Source organism: Enhydra lutris, unplaced genomic scaffold (genome assembly GCF_002288905.1).
Source record: "Enhydra lutris kenyoni isolate GAN:26980312 unplaced genomic scaffold, ASM228890v2 scaffoldscaffold10, whole genome shotgun sequence".
Classification (NCBI taxonomy): Eukaryota; Metazoa; Chordata; class Mammalia; order Carnivora; family Mustelidae; genus Enhydra; species Enhydra lutris.
In genome coordinates, this window is record NW_019154094.1 from 32,133,577 (window position 1) to 32,151,933 (window position 18,357).

Consider the following 18,357-nt stretch of genomic DNA (forward strand, 5'->3'; position numbering starts at 1 on the left):
TCATGAGAATATATTTAATTGTATGTCTGTGAACTGTTTAATTAGATTTGTGAGGCTCTCATGAAACTGTCATCAGCAGAAATGAAAATGCCAAACTTGTAAATTATATTTTTTATATGTGCTAAAGCTGAGGGCTCTGTGTCTTGCTAAAGAGTATCCTTAGAGCAGAGGGTGTGTGATTTACAGGAGTAGATGGCTTACCTAGAGATGGGATGCCTGCAGTATCTTTACCCTATTTATTTGTTTGAGGTTATTATTGACTTCTCAAGTTGCAGCCGGTATAACGTGCAAACAAGTTGAAACTCATAATTGTTACGTTTCTAAACTTGCTAAAGTAATGTTTTTCTCCTGTTCTAAATATTTGAAGATGTCTTTGGGTAGATCAGTCTCTTTTCATCCATCTTTAAATAACACATCCTTCTCTGTAAATTGTTTTGAGCTTCTCCTTTGATAGGATGGAGATGAGTGAGACTTACTTTCCCATTTCTGACATTGAGCGAGAAAACAAAGCTACTCCACCATCCCCCAAATGGAAAAACCTCACTATGCTAGATGGGTTTTGAAAAATAAAAACACAAATCAAAACCTTCTAACAGCACATCTGTTCTTATTTACAGGAATTAGACGATACAAGCCGCAGCTCAGAATCAGAGGTAAGCATTACATTTAATCTGTCATGCCTGCAGGTTTTTATGGAGTTCAAACGATTTAAAAGGTTTGGCTTGATAAAACTCCCTCATTATGTTTCTTGAGGTAGCACTGTCATCTGTGTCCAGTATCTCACTAACAACATTTCCAGTTCAGTAGGAACTGACATTGTTCATTGCATTTTATTTGATCCCAGGCTATTTAATACTGGAAGATGTTGTGTGCATACTGTTCGTTCCTTTAGGACTTTAAACCATTGGGTTAAAGGTACACCCAATTATGTTATATCTTTAAGCAACTTGAAAGTGTAGATATATATAGAAATTTGCCACTGAACTATGCTTAAATGAAGTTGAGGTTGTGAAACACACTGACAAAAGATGGGGAATTCAAAGTTAAAAGCGACATTTTATCCTTCCCTTGTGCAGCAGGGAGTTGAGTAGAGTACAAGATAAACTCAAGGAGATTGGGGTTTTACTTTTTTAATGCTGATTTAATTTAATGCTTTTTTAATGCATTGATGCATCATATACAAGATAATAGCTAGTTTTTAAAATACTTATATAATTTTAAAAAATTTCATTTGAACTTCAAAATAGTCCTGTTGTACACATGGAATAGGTATTACTCTGTTTTTCCCCCAAAGAGGACTTGGAAAATCTAGTAGTTCTTTCTTCACATTTGCAAGACAAATGGAAATGTAAGTGCATGCAGGGTCACTTCTTTAGATATCATGGTTGGTACTCCCTATACTACACAGTTTCAGTATTGCCAGTAAAGTAAATTATGCTTCAGTATATTTGTGCTTGCACATACACATACTAGTGGACATCAAGAGAAAGAAAAAAAGGAATCAGAGATCAAGCAGTGTGTAATTTTTGGTTGAATGAGGATGTCCTTTGTGCTGTACAATTCAACTCTCAATGGTTTAAACATTTAAGGAGATTTATTGGCTGATGTAAACATAAAGTCCAGGGCCCTTGTTCTTGTGAGTCTCCTACATTTGTCCTCAGGTGTGCCAGATTTACTTGTAGACATCCCCTATGTTTGCAAAAGGTCAATGGCAGTTTTGGGAAATCTGTGACCTAGAGTTCCCAGTATAAATCCTGACTTTCTTGTACATAGGATTAGCCATGAAACTATCCTTGTAGCCAAGGGTGGGACACTTAGACTTGGATTAGCTACAGTGATCATCATGGCAAAAGTGAATCAGAATATCCTGTTTGGAATTAGCCAGGTATGTCTTATCCCTTGTAGTGGGAGATGGTCAGTTCTATCTAACTACAAAAATGTGTCAGTCAAGAAGAGGCTGTAAAGCAATCAAAAGCATTTATTTGGTGTTTTTTTTTTTTTTAAATACTGTATTTATTTATTTGACAGAGAGACACAGAGGGAGAGGGAACACAAGCAGGGGGAGTGAGAGAGGGAGAAGCAGGCTTCCCACCAAGCCGGGAGCCTGATGCGGGGCTCGATCCCAGAACCCCGGGATCATGATCTGAGCCGAAGGCAGATGCTTAACGACTGAGCCACCCAGGTGCCCCTTATTTGGTGTTTTAAGGATTGCAGTCTGGAAGGCCCACAGTAGGCCAAAATTGAAAGTGTGCTCAGAATTGTGAGCTGGTAATGCAGGTTTATAAAGGCAAAACCCACAAGGTTATATAAACTGTTTTTGAACGAGTTATGATTGATACTGACAGGATTTAAAGCTTCTGATACATGGTTTGCTATTTGGCTAACAGGTATTATATTATTTCAGTGCTAAGTAGAAGGTTGTGTTCTTAGAGGTGGTAGGGTTACAGTTGACAGGTTATAGTTGACAAAAGTCAAAAATTCATGGTGTTCTGAGAATTGGAACAGGAGTTGTATATATGCCCTACTTCCTGCATGTCCTTTTGGTTCCATTTTGAATGACTCTCTTAGCAATGCTTACTTCGATTTGAATTTTCTTTCACAGAGGTTATACAGTGGGGGAGGGTACCATCAATTCTGTGGAGACACCATATATACTACAACTAAGTTTTAGTGTGTAACTTCTCTGTGTTAGGTGTATATAAAATTCTAATTATTTGACTTCAGGTATAGACAGATGAAATTAATGTACTACTAAGTACCTGGAAACTTACTTTTATGTGACAGATAATTGAAACCAATTAATTTTATCCCTGTACCTCACTTTCTATTATCTCTTCCCTAACAAAGCAAAACAGAGTCTTTAAAGCATTTAATAAGTACCTGTTTGTTAATGTCTGTTTCTTTTTTTTTTTTTTAATTTTTATTTATTTGACAGACAGATCACAAGTAGGCAGAGAGGCAGGCAGAGAGAGAGAGGAGGAGGAGGCAGGCTCCCCACTGAGCAGAGAGCCTGATGTGAGGCTCGATCCCAGGACCCTGGGACCCTGAGCCGAAGGCAGAGGCTTTAACCACTGAGCCACCCAGGTGCCCCTTAATGTCTGTTTCTTAACATTTGTTCTGTTGTTTTACATTTGTATAAATAGTGTACTGTTGACCATACTCTATTTCTTACTTTTGGGCTTAATATGTTTCTGTGAGATATCTATGTTGGTACAGGTATACCCAGTTCATTTCTTAATGCTGTGCAATTCTCTAATACAAGCATGTATAACCTCTTAATCACTTTCTTAGTAATAGGTGTTCATTTCACTTCTAGTTTTACACCATCATCAGTATCATTGCATCAGATTTCTGCCAACATCTTTTTGCAGACTTGTGTGAGCATGTATTTGGCTTATGCACCCAGGATCTAAAGTAGTTGGAATGTGGTATTTTATCCTGAATTTGACTAGGGACTGGAGTGCCTCTCCAGAATGGCCCTACACTAGGAATCCATGAGGTTCCCGTGTCCTCATCATTTGGCAAAGTTTTCATTATTTAGTGGTTTCAATCAGGTTCTAATGTGGGAAATGGAAACTCTTTTATGTATTTTATTTATTTTTTTAAAGTTTTTTAAGTAGGCTCCACACCCAGCACATTGTGGGGCTTGGCCTCATGACCCTGAGTTCAAGTAGCATGCTCTACCAACTGAGCCAGCCAGGTACCCCTCATTTATGTATTTTAGAGAGAAATGGGTTTAGTACATGTAACTATGTTCTTTCAAAAAATCATTGCATGGATGCAGAAACAAGTCTAAGATGGGATTTCAGGAATGACACCAGAACAATATTTGAATACCTTGAAAAATGCACCTACAACCTCTGAAGCTACCCCGAAACTATTAAGCGTAAGAACACAGTGCTGTACTTGCTATTGTATTGTAAGTTGTGTAGGTGTGCTGTTGGATTAATGTGGCTAATACTTTACTGTTGATTTTTGCATTTTTATTAATAAGAAATATGTGTCTAAAGTTTTATTTTCTTATATAATATTTTCTTATTTAATCATACATATCTTTATTTTTAAATTAAAATTATATTAGATTCATAAAATAATCATAGCAGCTATTGTTCTTTTACTTAATTTCCCAGAAGAAAATATAAAATGCATGTGTTCTGGGTTTAGTTGTATCCTTCCCCAACTCCCCACAAGTATATATATATATGTATGTCAAAGTCCTAACCCTAGTACCTGTGAATATAACTTTTTTTAGGAATAGGGCCTTTGGGACGCCTGGGTGTCTCAGTTGGTTAAGCGACTGCCTTCGGCTCAGGTCATGATCCCAGGATCCTAGGATAGAGTCCCGCATTGGGCTTCTTGCTCGGCGAGGAGTTTACTATTCTCTATCCCTCTGTCTGCCACTCTGCCTACTTGTGCTCTCTCTGTCTGTCAAATAAATAAATAAAATCTTTAAAAAAAAAAAAGAAAGAAAGAAATAGGGTCTTTGTAGACGTAATCAAATTAAGATGAGGGCATTAGGGTGGTCCCTAATTCAGTATAACTGGTGACCTTGTAAGAAGAAAAAGGACACAGACACAAATTGAAAAAAAGAAAAATGCTCTGTGAAGATACAGACACACAAAGGGATGGTTGCCATGTGACAACAGAGGAGATTGAAGTTAGGTATCTGTAAGCCAAAAAACACCAAGGATTGCAACCACTGGAATTTGGGGAAGTAAGCATGTGGCCTTCCCCCATTCCAATTTTGAATTTCGAACTCCCAGAACTATGGGAGAATAAATTTGTTGTTTTAAGCCACCCAATATGTGATTGTTTATTGTAGCAACCCTAGGAAACCATTTAAGATTTTGGTACTAGAAAATGGCACACTGCCACAACAAATAACAAAAGAATTGAGAGTGGCTTTGGAATTGGGTAATGGGTAGAGGCTGAAAGAATTTTTGAGGAGCGTGTTAGAAAAAAGTTTAGTTTGCCTTGAAGAGGCTGTTGGTAAAAATATGAATTAAAGGGGTGCCTGGGTGGCACAGTGGGTTAGAGCCTCTGCCTTCGGCTCAGGTCGTGATCCCAGAGTCCTGGGATTGAGCCCCACGTCGGGCTCTCTGCTCCACAGGGAGCCTGCTTCCTCCTCTCTCTCTGCCTGCCTCTCTGACTACTTGTGATCTCTGTCAAATAAATAAAAAATCTTTAAAAAAATATGAATTAAAGGTATTTCTGGTGGGATCTTAGATGGAAATGAAGAACACATTTTGGACAATGAAGGAAAGTTGATCCTTGTTATAAAGTGGCAGGGAGTGTGATGATATGGAAAATTTTCAGCCTATCCATATATCAAAAGATCCAGAAGTGTGCTCTGGGGGGAAAATACAAAGATGTGCCTGGTTACGTTTTTGCTAGAAGGATTAGGTATGTGACTTAGGGATCTAATCAGCTGTCCACAGAAATGTTCCCATTTGGACTGATGAGGACAGACATGGAAAGAAATGAAGGAAGGTGCTGGCCTTCTGCAATACTACATGTAGGAATTGGGCAGCCAAAGCTATTCGCTGCAAATATGTATTATTCTTCAAGAAAAGAGAAGAAAGACTCTTTTCTCAGAGGCCAGAGAGAGTGGGATGGATACTGCCGTGGACTCAGAGGAGAGATGCTGCCATGGAGGACTGAAAGTATGGGGCTGCCCTGATCTGGCCCAACAGACAAAAGCTGTAGTGGATTATTCTCAGGTCTTGAAATCTAATGGAATTTGCTATGACAGGTTTTTAGGCTTGCTTGGAACCTGTGGACTTTTTTCCTTCAAATTTCTTCCTTTTGAATGTGAATGTATCTTACGCTTAGACCACCATTGTATTTTGGAAACCGATAACTTGTTTTCTGTGTTTTAAATGTCCAGACATGGAGAGGACTTTAGCCCCAGGATGAACCATATCCATTATCTTACCCATACATAGTTTAGGTGCTTTAGATGATGAGACTTGGGACTTTTTAAGTTATATTTCAGTAAAATCTTAGATTTAGAGATAATAATAGAAAGGGTTAAGGCTTTGGGAGATGTTAGAATGGGATAAATGTAGAATATAGATGGGTGGAAAGGTTAGGGTCTGGTTTGTGTCACTCCAAAGTTCCCCAGCACATGGAACATTCAGAAACATGGAACACATCTTAACAAATTTGAAAGAATAGAAATCACGCAGTGTCTTCTCTCAGACCACAGTGGAATTGAACTAGAAATCAGTAACAGAATGAAAACTGGAGAGTCCTCAGATATGCAAAGATTAAATAACACACTTAAAATGATACATGGGTCAAAGAAGATATTACAAGAGCAATTTTAAAATATTTGAACTAGGGTGCTTGGGTGGTCAGTTGGTTAAGCAACTGCCTTCGGCTCAGGTCATGATCCTGGAGTCTTGGAATTGAGTCCCGCATGGAGCTCCCTGCTCGGTGGGGAATCTGCTTCTCCCTCTGAACTCTCCCCTCTCATGCTCTCTCCCTTTCTCAAATAAATAAATAAAATATTTTAAAAAAATAAAATAAAATATTTGAACTAAATGAAAATGAAAACACAGCTTTTCAAAATTTGTGGGATGCAGTGAAAGTCGTGCTTAAAGGGAAATTTTTAACATCAGATGTATATAAGAGAAAACAAGAAAGACAAAAAGTAAGTAATCTAAGCTTTCACCTTAGGAAAGTAGTTTTCTAAAATAGAGGAAAATGAGTAGTAAAAACTGGAGCAGAAATCAATGAAATTGAAAACAGGAAATCAATAGAAAAAGAAAACAATACCAAAACCTGTTTGTTTGAGAAGATTAATAATTTCGATAAGATTCTAGCCTGGCAAGTTAAGAAAAAAAGAGAGGAAAAACAAATGGTTACTATCAGAGATGAAGGAGAAGGCAGCACTACATACTCCATGGACATTAAAAAGATAATGACAATACGGTGAACATGTCTATGGCCACAGATTTGATATCCTATGAGAAAGACCAATTCCTTCAAAGATAAAATTCACCAAAAGTCACAGAAAAAATAGAATGTGAATAGAGCTGTACAATTATTAAAGAATCTGAAATAATAACTAACAATCTTGCAAAACAGAAAACCCCAGGCCCAGATGGGTTCCCTGGTGAATTCTACCAAACATTTAAGAAAAATGTTATATGAATTTTCTGTAGTCTCATTCAGAGGATAGAACAAAGGACATACTTCCTAACTCATTTTATAAGAACACTATTACTCAAATAGCCAAACCAGACAAAGGTGTTACAAGAAAACTACAAACCAGTATCTCTGATGAATATAGATGGAATAATATGTGAAATGTTAGTAAATCATATCCAACAATGTATGAGAATTATACACTACCAAAACTGGGATCTCAGATGTGCAAGGGTATTTCATCATTTGAAGATTAATGTAATCCATCACATTGCACTCCAAAAAGAAAAATAACATGATCATATCAATAGATACAGAAAAAGCATTTGCCAAAATCCAATACTGCTTTACATTTGGAATAGAAGAGAACTTCCTCAAGTCAAAAAAACAAAACAAAAACAAAACAAAACCTATTTAAAAAAAAAAAGTGGGGTGTCTGAGTAGCTCAGTGGGTTAAGCCTCTGCCTTCAGCTCAGGTCATGTCTCAGGGTCCTGGGGTCAAGCCCTGCATCGGGCTCTCTGCTCAGCAGGGAGCCTGCATCACTCTCACTCTCTGCCTGCTGCTCTGCCTACTTGTGATCTCTCTCTCTGTCAAATAAATAAATAATATCTTTAAACACACACACACACACACACACACACACACAACCCTACAGCTAGTATACTTAATTGTGAGAAACTTGAAGCTTTCACAGTAAGACCAGGAACAAGGTAAGGATGTTCCCTTTCTCCACTGCTTTTCAATATTATAATTAGAAATCCTACTTAATGCAGTAAGACAAGAAAAGCAAGTAAAATGTATACAGATTTAAAGGAAGAAACAAAGCTGTGTTTCTTTGCAAATAACATGATCATCGTATAGAAAAATCCAAAAAATATGCAGAAAATCTCTTGGGATAAGTAATTATAACATGGTTGCAGGATAGAAGGTTAATATGCAAAAGTTAATTGCTTTCCTACAAAATGGCAATGAACAAGTGGCATTTGAAATTAAAAAACCTATCATTTATATTGTACAAAAATGATATAATTTGGTATAAATGTAACAAAATATGTATAAAATTTATATGAGGAAAACTGCAAAACTCTGATGAAAGGTATCAAGGAAGAACTTCATAGAAAGGTATTCTATGTTCAAGGATGCCATAACTTCCCAACTTGCTATGTAGTTTCAATACATTTTCACCCAAAATTCCAGCAAGTTATTTGGTCGATATTGATGATTTACTACTAAAGTTTATGTGAAGAGCCAGAATAGCGAATGCAGTAATGAAGGAAAACAAAGTTGGAATACTGATACTGTCCAATTTCAAGATTTACTCTAAGCTATAGTAATCAAGGAAGTGTGATATTGGCAAAATAAAAGATTACTCAATCAATGGAACACAATAGAGAGCCCAGAAATAGACTCACTTAAGTAAGAGTCAACTGATCTTTGACAAAGGAACCAAGAAAAGACAATAGAGCAAGCACTATCTTTTTAATACTGGAACAACTGGTCATCCACATGCAAAACATGAATCTAGACACAGACTTAACACCTTTCACAACTTTTTAAAATGTCAGTATATGGTTTAATTATAACCCAGTGGTAGAATTTGAGGAGAATATAAGTTCCATCATTATAACCAGACAAATATGACAGCGTATTTGAACACAAAATCAGGAAGCTACATACTAACAAAATGATTTAACTATGTATACATAAACCTGCTTATCAAACACTGAAGTAAAATAATTAAACCATTTTTCAGTCTTCAGTGTTTTACTCTGTTCTGGTGAAAGCACTTTGAATGCTTGCATAGAGACATAAAGTCAATATTTAATCGAAAATTGATTACACATCTGTATTTTTTTTGAAATTGGATTACATTTTCTTCCTTTCTGATAGTTTGGCAGAATCTGACTTTAGAGCAGGAAAAACTTGATGATACAGATTTTTGTGGGTTGCTGCTGTACTATAAAGCTTGTATAAAGGCTGAGTCTCACAAGGCAGTACCTGTATGAGCTATTACAGTATCCTGTTCTCCAGACTGCCAAACATGTGCCCAGGAGTACAGGGTGATATGGGTCAATTCTATTATCATATTGCATAGTTGAGCTATAATGTCCAAACCAATGATTCTTGTTATTACCAACAATCACTTATGTGGTTAAGATTACAAAAAACAGTGTGGCAGGGCTATAAGTTGCATGGAAGATATTTTTGCGTTATTGTGCTTAATATCCTAGAGGTACTGTTTGTACATCTCTTTTACTTCCCAACTGCTGCTGATAACACTAGCCAAATTTTTACCCATGCATCTCTGTCACCCCACAGAATAGCTTTACAAAGTCTTCCTTAAGCTCCAGGTACTTGGCCTCCAAGTCATTTGGGACTAGAAGTGGTTTGTTACAACCACAGATGTTTTTCATCTTTTTGCTACATGTGTCTTGAACAGTTGTTATGGCCACCAAATTGTTACCCTTTGCTGTGACCTGTGCGTGGATTGGGGATATGGTAATTCTTCACCTTGACAGATTTTTAATATGTCTTGGAGTAGTCCACCAGACCTTGACAAGTGATTTTATTCTCTGATCTTCTTATTATCTAGGCTCTCGGGACTAAGGAATCCAAGGAATCAGTATTTTCAAGTTTTGGTGAATTCATCGTCTATTTCTTTAAATTTTCCATCAAAATACAGAAGGATAGCTCCTTTTAAGCCATCATGAGGTAGCAGAAAACAGTATATTTTGGTGAAATAGGAATAGATGTATTTTTTTCAAACATTCTCTAGTTCCTTATGTTGGTTCTCTGAAAACTTTAGGAAGTTTCCCAAAAATTTGGTGCCACCATCAGCTTCCCCAAATTCATTTGGGTAACTTCAGTTCTCAATGAAAAAATGTCAGGCTTTGAAATGGCTTTAGGAATATTTTCCTCCTGCCAGCTAGCCATACTCAGCAAAGAGCTGAAGATTCTGATCATCATCCTCTTGGACATTTTGGGATAGGGATATATAGGTCATATATCTATATTAAGCTTATCATTTTGCCAAGGACAAATATTGCAGCTGAATCTCTCAAACTGACTGTCAAATGTTCCCTGAGTGTCCATCAATAACACCACAGACTTATTGAAAAGGAAGATAACTGCGTGTCTAAATTGTGTTCTCTCATTGAGATCTCTCTATGAAAAACTAGTTAGTGATCCCTATCATGTCCAATTCAATCAACTGATTCCTGGTTGTACATGTATTTTTAACATGAACTCTTTCAGAAATAATTTTCCTTTAATAAATGCTCCAGCAACAGATGCAGCACTGATCTCCTTGACCCTGAAAGCTTCTTGATTTAGTGTGATCTCATCTATCTCAGAGGAATGGCCATTTGTGACAGTAGGGACTCGTACTGGTCCTACAGTGACGAACTTCACTACCACCAGTCTTCATACCACAATGGCCAAGAATTGTAAGGACTGAAACAGCTCAGACGGATTTTCAGGAAATAAACAAACAAACATATGAAAGGATCTCAGAAGAGGAGGAGCCATTGGAAAAGGCAGGACTTTTCATAAGAATTAATTAAAAATGGATTAAAGACCTAAGTATAAAATACAGAACCATAAAAATCCTAGAAGATAACATATAAGAAAATGTAGATGACCTTGAGTTAGATAATGATTTTTTTTTTAAAGATTTTATTTATTTATTTGACAGACAGAGATCACAAGTAGGCAGAGAGGCAGGCAGAGAGAGAGGAGGAAGCAGGCTCCCTGCCGAGCAGAGAGCCCGATGCGGGGCTCGATCCCAGGTCCCTGGGATCATGACCTGAGCCGAAGGCAGAGGCTTTAACCCACTGAGCCACCCAGGCGCCCCTAGATAATGATTTTTTAAACACAAGAATAAAAGCACAATTCATGAAAGGAAAAATTGATAAACTGAAATTCAATGAAATTAAAAATTTCTGCTCTGCAAAATACATTGTCAAGAGATTTACAAGACACATTATAGACTGGGGAGAAATATTTCCAAAGGGTATGTCTAATAAAGAATCATTATCCATAATACACAAAAACTCTTGAAACTCAACAATAAGAAAATAAACAACTTGATATAAAAATGTGCCACAGACCTTAAAAGGTCTCTCACCAAAAGAGATATATAGATGGCAAGTAAGTATAAGAAAAGATGTCCACATTATCATTAAGAAATGCATGATAAAACACCAATGAGATACCACTACACACATATTAGAATGGCCAAAATCCAGAACACTGACTATACCAAACACTGGCAAGGTTATGAAGTAATAGGAACTCAGATTCATCATTGTTGGGGATGCAAAATGATACAGCCACTATGGAAGACAATTTGGTGGTTCCATACAAAACTAAACATATTGTTACCATATGATCCAGCAGTCCTCCTAGTTGGTATTTGCCAAAAGAAGTTGAAAATGTATATCCATACAAAACCTGTGTGTGGTTGTTTATAGCTTTTCTATTCATAATTGCCAAACTGGTAAGCAACCTTGTAGGTGAATGGATAAATAACCTAGGTACGTCAAGACAATAGAATATTATTCAACAGTAAAAAAATGAGCTATCAAGCCATAAAAAGACATGGAAGAAAGTTAAATGCATATTACTACATAAAAGAAACCAATCTGAAAGGACTACTTACTGTGTGATACTAACTGTATGACTTTCTGGGTAAGGCAAAACTATCGAGGCAGTAAAATGATCAGTGGTAGCCAGGGGTTAGAGAAGAGGGAAGGATAAATAGACAAAGATTATTAAAACTTCACTGAAACTACTCTATAATATAATATAATATAATATAATAATGGTAGATACATGTCACGTGTATTTGTCTGAGCCCATAGAATGCCCCAAATCGGAAGTGAACCCTAATGTAAACTCTGGGCTTTGGTTGATAATGATGTATGAATGTAGGTTCATCAGCTGTAATAAATGCACCTCTCTGGTGGGGGTGCTGATAATGGGGGCAGCTTTACATGTTCGGGGGCTGGGAGTTTATAAGAAATCTCTGTACCTTCCACTCAGTTTTGCTATGAATCTAAAACTGCTCTAAATATAAGGTTTGTTAAGAAAAAAAATAATCTTCTGGTAGCTAGAAGAGGATCATGGCCTTGTCAACATCTTGATGTTGGCCTTTTAGCTCTAGAACTTGGAAAGGATAAATTTCTCTTGTTTTGAGCCACCTATTTTGTGGTATTTCATTAAAGTAGTCCTGGGAAGGGGGCACCTGGGTGGCTCAGTGGGTTAAAGCCTCTGCCTTCGGCTCAGGTCATGGTCCCAGTGTCCTAGGATCGAGCTCCACATCGGGTTCTCTGCTCTGCAGGGAGCCTGCTTCCACCTCTCTCTCTATCTGTCTGCCTCTCTGCCTACTTGTGATCTCTGTCTGTCAAATAAATAAATAAAATCTTAAAAAAAAAAAAAGTAGTCCTGGGAGGAATAAGCATAAGTTATCCTGGATGGTTTGATAATTTTCACCTGTAAATCTATTTGGAATTATTATTATTTTTTCTTTAGCAAGATAGGAGAGGGGCAGAGGAAGAGGGAGAGAGAGAATCTTAAGCAGGTTCCATACCCAGCAAGGAGCCTGATGTGGGACTTGATCTCATTACCCTGAGATCCTGACCTGAGCTGAAATCGAGTTGGATGCTTAACCAACTGAGCCACCAGGCATCCCTAATAGTATTATTTTTTAATGTAGGGTGGACTGGAATCCTGCAACCAAAAATATGTTTTTAACTATAATTTCAATTTACTATGTGTTAATCTGTTCAAAACCTATATATTTTGAGTATTTTATTGAAATTGTCTTATCTCTATTCATTCCATATTTATTAATACAGTATTATTAGCGATGATAATGACCTCTTTTCATTTAACAATTTTTCTTTTTAGTTTATCTTATCATTATATTTTCTCATATACAGCAAGGAGAAACCAAAGGACACTTTTAATACTTTGTATGGAAAATCTTTAGGCAAAATCAGCCTGTCCTTTCAGCACATTTTTTGTCTTATACACTACTATAGGCAACCATATTGGTAAGCTCGATTTTTCTATAACATTTTCTTCAACTTCCTTCAAGTCCTTGTGTTCCAGGCACTTTAAGCTTTTACCAACATTCTCCTCAGTTCCAAAATCATTCTCCTATTCTAGAATTGTTACTGTAACTTCCCATTTCTTAAGTGCTGAAATTTAGTTACCTGTTACTGCATAAAAAATGATCATAAATTTAGGAGCTTGAAACAGCAAACATTTATTAGTTTGCTGCATTTGGATAACTGACTTCCTTGCCATATAGCCCTCTCAGTTGTCTCAGAGTATCCTCACAACATGGCAGCTGGCTTCCCTCAGGAAGAATGATCCAAGAGAAGGAACTCAACCTAATTTTAAAAATGACATACTATCACCTATGCTATATTTTATAATTACACAGACCAACCCTGGTATAGTGTGAAAGATGATTCCATGAGGGTCTGGAAGCAAGGGGTGGGGATCAGGGATGGTGGGGCAGGGGAATCTTGGAGCAGTTATTAAAGGATGATCTCCATCAACATTGAGTGGGTTTTGTTAAGGATATCAACATAAAGTCTGCTTTATCCTCATCTAACAGTGGTCAGTTGAAATGAATATATTGAGATTTATTATATCATAGAGATTTCTGTGATTTGATTAAGTAGCTAATTGGTACTTGTAATCAAAACTAACAGACAAATGATTTAAAAATGTGTATCAGTATGAGGTTTCACCAATAATATAATCCCACTACTGTGACCTTTGAGGACAATATTATAATGAAGATCATTTTTTAAGTGACATCTTCTTAATCTTGGTTTCAAATGAAGCATAAATGGGAGTGAAGTGCTTATTTGGACTAATGTTGCAGTCCAGTTATTTCAATTAGAATCACCCACTACTAGTGAGCTGACTGTATTATTGGAACAGTTCCTTTGAACTACTGACCAAGTCTTGCCAGACTCAGCAGGCAACAACTAATGTGATTACCCCCTAATGTGTTACAGCATTTAAGAAGCCTATAAAACAATTTTAACAGGGCTTAGAAATACCACTTCTATAAAATGGGCAGACATAAAGTTAATTCTTTAATGCATTACATTAAGAGAAAAGTGTTTACTTTCCTCTCTGTGAACAATCCAGTAATTAATCTGGAAACCAGCACCTGAGAATGCTACTGAAGTCGATCAGATGAAATAGAATAATGACAGGTATTGTGATGGGAGCTCAACAAATTCTACTCCAAAATATATCCCCCATTAGAGCTGCTGTAAACTATGCTTGAATTTAGCCATCTTGGCAGAAGATTTAAAAAGAAAATACACATTCACAGCCATGCAATTAGAGGAAATCACACCAGCAATTAGTTGTAGAATAGGTGTTACTTCTATGTTAGCGTCTATTTTCAGTTATTTATGCTTTGACTTTTTTTTTTTCTTAGTTTCTTTCTTTCTGTGGGAGTTTGCAGGCAAACAGTACAGTCTGAGCTCATCTTTGATAGAACCCTAGAATGCTTGTGTTAGGAGGAATTTTACCCTAACCATGTCAATTCCTGTTGAGAGTTTTTTCCCTTTGAATTGAGTCATTTTTACACCAGAATTTGATGCCTCCTCTGAACTTAAGTAACTTGAGTGGTAGAACGCATTATCTTCTGAGAGAATGCTTTCTACAGCAAATCAACTTGGTCAGCTATTTCTCGTATGTACACTCAGTCTGTCCATCTGAGTTTCTAAATATTGACATAAACTCTTCCCTTGTTAACATTTAACCTGAGTCTCTTTCCTCTTGCACAAGATAATCCTTTAAATATTTATGATAGACCCTTTTGTGTGTTTTTGTAAGTGGAGTCACCTCATGAAGCTGAAGAATACCATTTTATTTTAACTTGCTTAGCATCAGGTTATCATTGATTTTTTTAAGATGGGATTGTGCTTGGGTTTTGTTTGTTTGTTTGTTTGTTTAAATTCTTTGTGCCCTTGCAATATCAGGAGGTTCTTGATTGTTGTGTATTTACATATCATGAGAGATTTGGTCCTGCTGCCCCCTGACATGGAAGTTGTAGATTTAATAAAAAAAATTTGGTAGTCTTCTGCAATAGTATACTTCTTGACCCACACTGACACATGGGGATGGCTGAATGAAATAATCTTGACAGTCTGCATGGTAATGTAAAACTGATGAGTATAGATGTTGATCCATAGGCTCATAAAATATAAGATCAGAGGAAAGTCAAATCACATGTGAGGAATGTATCTTCTTAAGGAACTGATGTACCCACAGTGATATTAAATCGAGACAGGAAAGTAAAATGGGAATTCTGTCAGTTAAGTAATATATATGCATGTATATTGGGCATTCAAAAGCATTTGTCAGCTGTTATAGTTATGAGAATCTGAGAAGTACTCTTCTAGAAAGTTGGGGACATTTTGGGGACAGTTCCTAAGTACCAGAATGAGAACCTTGGAGGTGGGGTAATAGTACATGTTTAATTCATTCAGCATTCAATCAACAGGCATTTATTGATCCCTTGTTTTGAGTCGGGTCATGCTTTGGGTACACTACGTGCACAATTTTAGGCAGTGGCATAATCAGAAGCTTACCCTATTAATGTCGTACAATGACCATAAGTAAGGCACAATATGCTGATCTTGGGGTTTGAAAATAATTTTCTATCTAATCTATTTTATTGATTTGAAAATGCATTTTACAATAATGATTATAAAAGTTTTATGAGATTGTTACATGCACACACACAATAGTGCATAATTTTTATAGCTTTATAAATACTAGTGACATGTTGCATTTGCCAGCTTTTCTAGGGTTTGAATTCAATGGTTAGACCTTAATTTATATTTTACTTGCTCGATTGATTCTCATCCGGATTATTTGCTGTGTGAAATTTTAGATGTCAATGGAAGGGAAATGGTGAGAATGTCATAGAAATGCAGAGCTTTTCATGTAATCCAACTCAGTGCAGCCAGGCTAATGCTGTCCATGTGCTTTGTAAACACAAGCTGGTATATACTAAATTTCTCAGGGACTATAGTAGTGAGGTGACGTTCCTAGATTCATACTATAGAACTGAAAGCAAAGCACTGAAAAGGATTACATTTTATAAGTCCCAGGTGCTATCCACTAGCCGGAGATGATAATATATTTTTTAATGGAAAAAGAATCCAACTTGTTTATGAAGAAAGATATTTTTATTAACAGAGCTAGTAGACATTACAAGAGTTGCTAAATGATATTGTAGAATCTTCTTTTGAAAATCATATTGTAACAGACTTTCATTTCCAGAGAAATGGAATCGACATACTTTCCCACCTTTACTCCCTGCTAAGTAAACCCAAAACCCTGGACATTTTATACAAAATGAATATAAGACTTTAAAGTTGAAGGGAAGAAGGTGTACTGGCTAAAGATCTTGGGACTAAGAGAGAACATGATGGTGAATTCCTTGGGTTTTCTTTTTGAGTCTCACAGCCCAGACTTAGAGGTAAAGACTCAGCAATCCAGGAAGGTCAGTGAGTGAAGACAAAAATGGCTCAACAAAAGCCTGCTCTCTCTAGACAAAAGAGTGAAAAAAGGAGAGTCTCACAAGAAGGAAAACTTTTGGATAATACTGCTTTACTCCAGCCAAACACCCCTGAAAAGACTATAGTCCCACTCCACCAGCAACAGCCAAATGAGGAGCCTAGACCACATTTACTAGGTAGTAATGAGGTGTTCTAACCTCCCACCAGGGTGGTGTCAGAGAAGGCAAAGTAGGAAACTGAATCTCTCATCCATGTCAGGCAGTAATGAGCTCCCTTCTCCCACTGCAGAATCTGTGGAGACCATACATGGAACCTGGACTTCCACCCCAACCCTGCGGTTTAAAAAAAAAGAACAGACTGGAGCAGATGCTCATTTCCTTTGTTTTCCTTCCAAACTCTGACCATAAAGCTCTCCTGTTTTAATTTTAATTAATTAATTATGCCAACTTTTAAAACATGAAATCGTTTTAAATTAAAAAAATAAATTTTATACTATTGACAAAATCAGTAGATTCTGAAACTCTAGGCCCAAATTCAGCTGCAGCATAAGAGCATTTGCCCCTTTACATGGTCATGCATTCTCTACTTAAACATAATCCTTGATACTTCTTGTGACCTCCCACACAAAGTATAAGTGGCAGTTATTTCTTACCCATTGTTCAGTCAAGAATGGAAAAACTAACCAGTGGTCTAAGAGACTTCGTTATTTTTCTCATAACCGCCCAACTTCCCATGGATGTAAATTTTAGCCCCCTATAGGTATATAAATTTATATCAATATTACCTCTAGATCATTGGTTTCAACCTTGGCTATACAGAAGAATATTGTAGAGAAATTTAAAAAATCTCAGTGCCCAACCTCAAAATTAGTTATCAAACTAGCTGTAGCTGGAACCCAGGTGTAAGTATTTATATCTTCCCAGGGGATTTTGATACACAACTAAGATTGTTTAGGTATTCTCTAAAATATCTCCTGTTTCATAAATTCTAAGACTTAAAATTCTGAAGTCAGTTGTCCTAACATTTGGTGAGGTTCAATATATTGTGTGTAAGCTATATACTGGGGACCTGGGATTGATGCAGGAACATTAGTTGTGGACTTCTGCTTGCTGAGGTGAGCAAATCATACCAACTCTTTAGGTGTGCAGCCCAGTCGAATAGAGAACATTCATGCCCAGAAAAAAAATATTGTAGATTAATCCTAGTTCTAGGGTCAATGTTCTCTGTAACCCAAGAAAGTCATTTTCTCATTCTAGGTCTCATTTTCTTTTTCCATTTATGACTCAACAGCATATACATACATTGTTGTACTCATGTCATATAGTTGTAGTTTATACAAAAATATAAACCTATAATAAGCCATAAAAGGGCTTATTTCAAACTTAATGACTTATACTTCAAATTCAGAAAGGTGATCACAAATTTGAAATTCTCATTGCAATGCTTAGGTAAGAAACTTTCACCCCTGGTTACCCTCCAAGGTCCAGATTACATGTCCCTGGTGAATCACAAGGTTGATAACTGAAAGTTTTATAGGTTCAATAACCAGCTATGAGAAAGCCTACAATGATCAGGAGCCAGTGGCAGAGCTTAGAGCCCAACAGTTTCTATTATTTGTGTTCATACTTGTTCATTCTC

The 18,357-nt window shown here is 36.7% G+C and overlaps 1 pseudogene; it reads right to left on the reverse strand.

Moving 5' to 3' along the window:
• Positions 1-9,019: 9,019 nt before the first annotated feature.
• LOC111143990 overlaps positions 9,020-18,357 on the reverse strand; it is a 117,610-nt pseudogene continuing 108,272 nt past the window's right edge.